The 7,728-nt window shown below is 38.8% G+C and overlaps 1 pseudogene; it reads left to right on the forward strand.

The window, feature by feature from the left end:
- Positions 1–2,030: 2,030 nt before the first annotated feature.
- On the forward strand, positions 2,031–3,405 carry LOC102854278 (annotated as a pseudogene).
- The last annotated feature ends 4,323 nt before the right edge of the window (positions 3,406–7,728 follow it).

A 7,728-nucleotide genomic window follows, 5' to 3' on the forward strand; every position in this document is an offset into this window, starting at 1 on the left:
ACGGCAATGTAGTAGGATTTGAAATCAAGGAGTGGGATACCTCCTACCATTCTTCTTTTTTTAAGGAGTGCTTTGTTTATTCGGGGCTTCTTTCCATTCAAAACTAAACTGGAAATTGCCTTTTCCATCTCGTTGAAGAATGGAATGAGTATTTGTATTGGGATTGCATTAAATGTGTAAATTGCCTTTGGTAATATTGCCATTTGCACAACAGTGAGTCTTCCTACCCATGAGCCAGGGATATTCTTCCACTTCTCTGGGTCTCTTTTTGTTTCTTGTAGTAATGCTTTGTAATTTTCTTTGAATAGATCCATTTTGCTTCTGGTTAAGTTTATTCCCAAGTATTTAATCTTGTGATTAGCTATTGTGAAGGGTATTGTTTTTCTTAACTCCGGCTCTGTAGTCTCTTTGTCATTGTAGAGACGTCCAACAGATTTTTGTATGTTGATCTTGTATTCTGCAGCATTTTCTATAATACAACTCTGGTAGGGACAAATTAGTGCTGCTTAAGGTATTTTATTTCACCTTAATTCATCATGGATATTATTGCTGGTTATAAAATTCTGGTTGGTAGGGTTTGTTTTTTTTCTTCAGACGTCATTTAAAGATGTTGATCCACTATATGTGCAATTGTTTCTGATATGAAGTCAATAATACCTGAAATTATTGTTCTTATTCTGTCTGCAATGTTTTCTTTTTCTCTGCCTACTTTCAAGATTTTATCTTTGTCTTTAGTTTTTGGCAATTTGACTATGATGTGTTTGTTGCTGTTAGGTGCTGTTGAGTTGAGTACGACTTATAACAACAGGCAACCTAAAGCTTGCCCTATCCTGTGCCATCAACATAGTCTCTGAGGCCCTAGGGACCATTGCTGCAAAACAGTGTCAATCCATCTCACTGAGGTCTTCCTCTCCTTTGTTGACCCTCCATTTTCCCAAGCATGATGTTTGTTTCCAAGGAATTGTCTCACTTAGCTATATGTCCAAAGTATGAAAGATGACATTTTGCTGTCGTTGCCTCCAAGGAGCACTCTGGCTGCCCTTTCTCCAAGACATATCTGTTTATTCTTTTGACAGTCCATGGGATATTCAACACTCTTCTCCTGTGCCACAACTCAAAAGAATAAATTCTTCTTCTGTCATTCTTAAGCATTGTCCAGCTCTGTGATGCATAGCAGGTGTCTGAGAGGACTATGGCCTAAATCAGGTGAACCTTAGACTTCAAACTGACACCATAGTTCTTCAGTATTTTGGAAGTCCCTGACAGCAGACTTGCCCAATTTGCTCCTATTGGTCTGTCAATCTGCTGTACTGGTTTGGTTTGTGGGTGCTCTAATGCTGGTTCCAAAATCAACAATTACATCTTACTTGGATCCACAGTAAACACCCTTGGTACCAGCAGTTAGGGATCTCCTAGATTATTGATGAATAATGATACCAGTTTGAGGACTAAGGTGCATCTGATTCATGCTGTGATATTTCCAATCACTTGCTATGCATCTGAGAGCCGGCCAATGAACAAGGATGACAGAAGAAGTATTGATGCCTTTGAGCATTGGTGATGGAGAAGAGCACTGAACATCCCATGGACTGCCAAAAGAACAAATATGTCCTGGATAGGGTGCATCTAGAGTGATCTTTGGAGGCAAAGATGATGAGGCTTCATTTCAAATACTTTGAGCATGATACTAAGAGGGCTTACTCCTAGAAGAGAAATATTAATCTCAGAAAGGGTCTTACTACGGTGGCCGGGCCGCGTATGTTTCTTCTGTGGCTGCAGAACGGATGTTGGATTGTCTCCGTGGGTTCAGGTTGCTTTGATGGTGACCACTGCTAGAGGTGGAGCATTCCTCAGAATGCCATTTGGGGAAGATGCTCAAGCATAAGCTAGTAAGTCTGCAGTGTTTTCACCCATTGCCCAGCAACTAACATGTATTCTGCAGAATCAGTTCTTAAAGCTTTGTCTGTATAAAGGTTTAAACTCTACGGAAGGATGTACCCAAGTGATGGCTTTTTCTTTAGAATTTGAATATGGAAGCTACAGGAACTGATGAAGTTGACAAGCTAAAGACAAAATTTATATCTGCTTGGAACAACATGAAGTATAAGTTGGGTGTTGAAGACAAAAACTTATTTTAGTAGACATTCTCCTGTATTACTGCTTGAAAAATGTTACCATTTTAAATATGAAGATGGAAATAAAATGTTACCTTCAAGATCGGGCTGTGCAATAGAAGACGGTTTAATTTCAGGAAATGTAGAAGAATTTTGTAAAGATTTTATTTCTAGAATATGGCTGACCTACAGGGAAGAATTTCCTCAAATAGAGGGCTCAAATTTGACTACAGACTGTGGTTGGGGCTGTACCTTGAGAACTGTCCAGATGCTATTGGCTCAAGGACTCATACTACACTTTCTCAGTAGAGCTTGGACCTGGCCTGATGCTTTGAACATTGAAAATTCAGACTCTGAATCATGGACTTCTCACACTGTAAAAAAATTTACTGCATCATTTGAAGCATCGCTGTCAGGGGAAACGGAACTCAAAATGTCATCAATTTCTTTGAAGAAAACATTTGGGAGATACTCTGATGATCATGAAATGTGAAATGAAATTTATCATAGGAAAATCATCTCTTGGTTTGGTGATTACCCCTTGGCCCTCTTTGGCTTACATCAACTAACAGAATACGGAAAGAAGTCGGGGGAAAAAGCTGGAGATTGGTATGGACCAGCTGTAGTTGCTCACATTTTAAGAAAAGCTGTTGAAGGAGCAAGACATCCTGATTTACAAGGTATAACTATTTATGTTGCTCAAGATTCTATAGTTTACAACTCAGATGTAATTGGTAAACAGTGTCCTCCAGTTTCCACGTCCTCTCAGAATCCAGATGACAAAGCTGTTATTATTCCAGTTCCTGTTAGACTTGGTGGAGAACAAACCAATATTGACTACTTAGAGTTTGTAAAGGGAATTCTAAGCCTTGAATATTGCGTGGGTATTATCGGTGGCAAACCGAAGCAGTCATACTACTTTGCTGGATTTCAAGATGACAGTTTGATTTACATGTACCCTCATTACTGCCAATCTTTTGTAGATGTCAGCATAAAGGATTTCCCCCTTGAGACATTCCATTGCCCTTCTCCCAAAAAGATGTCATTTCAAAAAATGGATCCTATCTGTACAGTTGGATTTTACTGTCAAAATGTTCAAGACTTCAAACGAGCTTCTGAAGAAATCACTAAGATTCTGAACATTTCTTCTAAGGAAAAATACCCATTATTTACTTTTGTACATGGTCATTCCAGGGATTATGATTTTACATTTACTACAATCAATGAAGATGACCTTTTCTCAAAAGATGAAAAGAAAAGATTTAGCACAGAAGAGTTTGTCTTACTATAGTGATTAACCTGTTGGTGCTTGAGAACTCCTACGAAAGGTGGAGAAATGAAGAGAAAGAAACTAGTGTGTTTGAAACTGGTTTATTTTCACAAATACCTTAATTTTATATATTCTACACAAATAAAAAGAACATTTGAAAATAAAAAAAAAGAAAGGCAGAGGGTTGACAAAGAAAAGGGAACACTCTCAGCCAGGTGAATTGACACTGTGACTGCTACAATGGGTGCTATTATGTCAGGAGGTGTGAGGATTGCACAGGATAGGACAGGGTTAAGATCTGCCATTCATAGGGTTGTTATGGGTTGTACTGGACTCGATGGCACCTAACAACAGTAACAATGCTGGGATCTGTTCTACTAGTTCCTCGGGTGCCAGAAGTGCCACCTGTGGTGGAGAGGTTGCAACAGATTAAGACAGACTAGGAAGAAAGATTGACCATCCACTTCTTGAAAGATAAGCATTCGAAAACCAAATGAACAGAGGAATGTGGGTAGTTATAGTATTAGATATAGAACCCAAATAGGAAGTCACGTAAGATGAGGAGAAACAGCTATTAACAGCCATTAATAATTGGAACATTGAATGTACGAAGTATGAATGCAGGAAAAACGGAAATTGTAAAAAATGAAATGTAACACATGAAGATTGACATTATAGGCATTAAGGAAGCGAGATGCATAAGCATAGACCACTTTGAATCAGACATGGTCTACTATGCTGGGAATGAAAAACTGAAGAAGGGTGTGACTTTAATAGTTAAAAAGACAATTTCAAGATCCATCCTTAAGTACAATGCTGTGAATGATAGGATACTATCCTATCCATATGTCTACTAGGAAGACCTATTAATACAGATATTCAAACTAAAGCCAAAGAGAAGATTGAGAGTTTTTAACAACTCTTGCAGTCTGAAATTGACCAAACATGCAATCAAGGTATGTTAGTAATTATTTGGGACTGGAATACAATAGTTGGAAACAATGAGGAAAGAATGGTGAAAAGAAAGCATGGACTTGGTGAGAGAAATGAGGCTGGAGATTTAATTATCAAGTTTTATGCTCAATGATATGTCTAGGGGTTTATGTAATTACTGTAATTTTAAAATATTAATTGTTAGTGTCTGTTGCTATTTTGGCATATGATCATTTTTCTTTTACCCAGTAATGGCTGGAAATAGCAAGACTTGTTTATTCAAATACTTTTTAAAAAAATTATTATTATTATTTTTGTGTGTGTGTACCCTCAAATCAGATCTGACTGGTACAAGAGGAGATTGTCCCTCTTTCTCCAGCAGAGCATCTGGTGAATTCGAATCCCTTACCTCTGGGATTGCAGTGCAGCTTCATGCCACTTGGCCACCAGAGCTCCCTTATTCAAATACTTTTATGCTTCATTTTTTTTCTCTCTCCTTCTCCCCAGTTTCTGGCACTGCAATTATATTATATATTCTCCAAAGATTCCCGAGTCTGTAGATTTCCAAAAAGTTTATTTCTCACTTTTGGATATTTCTGTTGATCTAATTCAATGACTTTCTGTCACTCCCATAAGGGAGTATAATCCACTATAGCAACCCTATGGATGAAAGGCCTAAACACTTGCATAACTTTCATCATTTCTCCATGTTCAAAGAATTTCTGGAGGCAGGCAATTTTGGAGTGGATGCCACTTTTGCTTCCAAGCACATTTAGTGGTTTGGTATTTAATTTCAAGTAATGTAATTTTTTAATTCTTAAAAGCTGACCTTGTGGATAAGGAGTTGTACTGCAAACTCAAAGGCAGATGGTTTGTGATAAAATTAAAATATTTGCACACTAATATTCACAGCAGTGTTATTCACCACTGCAAGACCCAAATGTCCAATCACAATAGAATGGATTGAGAAATTGTGGTACCCTCACATGATGGAATACTACGCAGCATGCAGGAGCAATGATTTCAAAACTTGGGAGGGGCTAGAGAGCATTATGCTGAGTGAACTAACTCAGTCCCATAAGGACAAATACTATATGAGACCATTATTGTAGAAATAGAAAGATAACTAATAAACCGTGTATGAGAATCCAAGGAGGGGGAGGAAGGTAGGAGCAGAGGTGTTGACGATGGGGGGTGATGAAGGGAAGGAAGGAATCAGTGTTGTACAATTTGATGCCTGAAGGGAGGGAGAGGTGGGTAAAGGAAATGGGAAAGATCCAGTGGGGATCTGGAAAGACAGCGTAATGGCGGGCATAGTTCAATGTTGATTAAGTCTATAAAATATATTGAATGAGAATGATTGTATGAAACACCATGTGAATGAAGGATAATATGAAACACAATGTCTATGAACTTTGTAAGCAAACCAATATAAAATAAAAATTTTTTAAAAAGGCAAGTGGTTTGAATCCACTAGCAGCTCTGCATGAGAAAGAGACAATCTCCTCTCATGCAATTTATAAATTCTGAAAACCCAATGCAAGATCAGCTATGAGTCAGTTGAGATTTGATGGCAATGAATTGAGAGAGAAACCCCATTTGGAGCTTTTTAATAAAATCTATTTCTCTAAGATTTTCTACATTTTCATTCATTATGATCATATTTTTTACTTACTTGGGCATAATTATAACTACTTCTTTAAAATTATTACCCTTTGGCTGCCGGTCTGGGGCTATTTCCAGGCTTTGAAGATGAGCTGAATGGCTGGATTCTGTTAAGGTGTGTTTTCTGGTTTGGGGTTGAGACTAAGGTGTGGCTTTTGTTTACAATAGGATGTGAGCTGATTCGATTTGGCCTCTTATTTAAAAAGGCTTTGGAGCCCTCAGGCCTGCAGCCCTCAGGCCTGCTTTTTGTGGATCTCCCAAATAAAACAATCTTGGAAGCAGGAGTGGCATCCACTTTCAAAAAAGCTTGCCTCTGGAAACTCTATGAACTTGGAGAAAAGATTAAAGTTTTGTGTTCAAGACTTTCATTCATAGGGTCGCTATGTGTCTTCTATGACACAATGGCACTTAACAATGACAACAACAACAACGCCAAAAGACAGAGCTTTGGTGGCCTAATGGTAAGAAATTGTGCTGCCAACTCAAAAGCATGCGGTGTGAATCCACCAGCTGCTCTGAGGGAGAATGATGGGTAATCTCTTCCCATGTGATTTATTGCCTCTGAAATCCACCTGGAGGGTTAGCTGTGAGTATATTTTGATTCGGTGGTAAAACAACAACAGCAACAACAACAATTCCAAAAGAGATATCATGTTGGGAAAGGTAGAGAATCAGCAAAAACCAAGAAAACCCTCAGTGAGAGGGACTAGCATGGTGGTTACAACAAAGGGTTTGAGCCTGATGGAAATGATAAATGTGACACGTCATTGTTGTTGTTATGTGCCATCAGGTTAAGTACAAAACTTCTGTGAACAACAGCTCTGAACTCTGCTCTATCTCAAGCCAATCTCAGAGTCTCTTTGATACATCTGACCCCACTGCCACAGTGACTGTGTCAATCCATCTCATTTAGGGTCTTCCTCTCTTGCATTGACCTTCTACCTTTCCAAGCAGGATGTCCTTTTCCAAGGACTAACCCTTCCTGACAACATGCCCCAAAGTATTTGAGATGGAGCTTCAAAGTCCTTGTCACTTAAGGAGCCACTTGGTTTTACCCTCTCTAGCACAGACCTGTTTATTCTCTTGGTGGTCCATGGTATGTTCAATAACCTTTCCAGCACCACAACTCAAAGGCATCAATTTTTACTCTTATTCACTATCCAGCTCTCTTCTTTATTCACTGTCCAGCTCTCAGATGCATAGCAAGCAATTAAGAAGACTGTGGCCTGGGTCAGATGCACTTTAGTCTCTACATTGACATCATTGTTCTTTAGCACTCTGGAGAGGTTCTTGAAAGCTGATTTTTCCCAACTCCAGATGTTTCTTTGTTTTCTGACTGGTGGTGCCAAGAGTGTTGACAGTGGTTCTGAGTAGATGAAATTGTTAACAACCTCAGTCTTTTCTCCATCTATTATGATGAAGCCTATTGGCCCAGTGGTGAGGATCTTGGCATACTTGATGATGAGATGCAATCCATATTAAAGGCTGCAATCTTTGATGTTCAGTAGCAATCACTTCAGGTATTCCTCATTTCAGTGAGCAAAGTTGTGTCATCTACATAACTCAGGTTGATGGGCATAGAAGAGGGCAAAGTTCCTATCTGTTGTTCATAGGGCTGCTGTGAATTGTGGTTGACTTGATAATATCTAACAATTCCAATAGCTTAGGAAACCTTGGTAGGATTGCATAGAGAGTTGCACCACTACCTCAAAGGTGGCATCTCTCTAACAGTTCAAATCCACCAGT

The sequence above is a fragment of the Elephantulus edwardii genome, unplaced genomic scaffold (genome assembly GCF_000299155.1).
Source record: "Elephantulus edwardii isolate Elephantulus edwardi_28Jun2011 unplaced genomic scaffold, EleEdw1.0 scaffold00397, whole genome shotgun sequence".
NCBI lineage: Eukaryota > Metazoa > Chordata > Mammalia > Macroscelidea > Macroscelididae > Elephantulus > Elephantulus edwardii.